A 2065-nucleotide genomic window follows, 5' to 3' on the forward strand; every position below is an offset into this window, starting at 1 on the left:
GTGGTCTCAGTGCGACTTTGGATCTTCTGGGCACACCTGGTACAGCGCGGAATGGGTCTCAGTGAGTGTGTTGGGTTTCAGCTCTCTACCTGCACTTTTCCTTCCTCTTCCTAGTTTTATTTTTCCCTTCAATTACCACCTTGGTTAATACAAATCATTATCCAAACGTCTGGCCCTCTCCATGTTGTCATATTCTAGCATCTGATCTTATTTCTCCACAGAGACGCTCCATCCAGCCCCCTAGCTAGCTGCCATTTTTTTCCTCTTGCCAAGTCATTCAATAGTTTTCCTTTTAATCAGGTATAGGAAAATCAAACCAAATACAGAACATCATAAAAACCTATTAAACCTATCAAAACAGAGTATTGAATAGAGCAATACAGTTAATCAAAACAAAACAAAACAGTGATAACAATATTTGCTTTCAAAGAGTTGGTAGAAGGAAATTCCCAATATTTGCTATATTGCATATGGTCATCCTCCCAAGAGATGCTCAGACCTCTGGCTCCCATTTGCTAATGGGTGTGGTGGTGGCTGGGGATAGGATGTTTGATTCTCAGCCTGGCTGCCTACCAGGGAGGTGAGCAGGTTGCTTTGTTGACCAGTGCCCTAAGTTCCAACCTGGAGTGGATCTCAAGAGATGCTGGCTGGCTGGCTCTCTCCCTGGGTCTCCTGCTGCTCACTTCATATAGATTTTATTAACCTGCCAGGTAGTCAACTCCCAAACAATAGTTGTCCTTTCAATCAGGTATAGGACTCACAAATATTGTTATCATTGTTTTGCTTTGTTTTGATTAATTGTATTGCTCTATTCAATACTGTATCTTGATAGGTTATGGTTTTTTATGATGTTCTGTATTTGGTTTGATCTTCCTATACCTAGTTGAAAGGACAACCATTGTGAACTATTTTACCCCTTCGAAATGTCAATGCTGATTGGCAGGGAGTCTTGGCACTCCTTAAAGGGGAAAAAATTAAATATTTCTGAAATGATTAAAGCTTGCCAAAATTTAGAAACTAAGACTCATGAGGCATGAATACCTGCTGCTGTCTTGCAGCCTTAAAAGTGTTATAATTATGGGAAGAAGAAACATCTTCAAAAAGACTGTAAAAATAATAAGCAGGGTAAAAAGACTAAATCTAAACAAAAATGTCCTAAATGTAGAAAAGAATATCACTGGGCCAATTGGTGACCTCCAAATTTGATTATGAGGGGAACCCTATTTCAAGAAATAGACAAGGGACTCAACTCCCCAAAGCCCAGTAAAAACAGGATATCAGTCATAAAGTGTTCATGCTCAGGTGTGGGAGCCAACCCCAAGTCACAAGAACCTAGAGTTACAAGTCTTAGCTAATTGATAAACTTCATTTTGGCTTCCAATTTTAGTATTTTTGTTTATTTAATATGCTTAAAATATTTCTTTTTTTAGATTTTATTTTGAAAGTGGTAAAATACAACAGAACAAGACAGAATAAAGCCAACTAAGATCGTACAGTGAAACTGGTACAGAACTTCACAGCAGGTTACCGGGATAACAGTAATAGGTATCACAGTATATTTCATTATCTTTATAATAGTTGTTCTTTTAATCGCATACTAAAAATGCAATGAAATACAGAACATTATAGAAGTTATCAAAACAGAATATTGAATAGAGCAGTACCATTAATCAGAATAGAGCAAAACAGTAATAAAAATATTTGCCTTCAAAGAAATGGTAGAAGAAAGTCCCCCTTATTTGCTATGGTCAGCCTCCCAGGAGACGCTCAGATTTCTGGTTTCCATTTGCTAATGGGCGGGGGGAGAAGGGGGATAGGGGAAGTGGGATATTTGACTCTAGGCCATATAGCAGTAGGTTCACTATTGCTTAGCAGGGAGGCAGGCTGGTTGTTTGGTTTCACAGTGTCCTAAGTTCCAATATAGTGTGGATCTCAGGAGCTCCTGCTGGTTCTCCCACTGGAAGGGCCACAGTCTGCCACACCACCACCGCTTACCAGGGAGGGGAGGTGCTTGCTTGGCTTCCCAGTGTCCTAAGTTCCAACATGGTGTGGATCTCAGGAGCTG

The sequence above is a fragment of the Cavia porcellus genome, unplaced genomic scaffold, assembly GCF_034190915.1.
Source record: "Cavia porcellus strain 051 isolate PalLab524CR breed Dunkin Hartley unplaced genomic scaffold, mCavPor4.1 scaffold_31, whole genome shotgun sequence".
Lineage (NCBI taxonomy): Eukaryota > Metazoa > Chordata > Mammalia > Rodentia > Caviidae > Cavia > Cavia porcellus.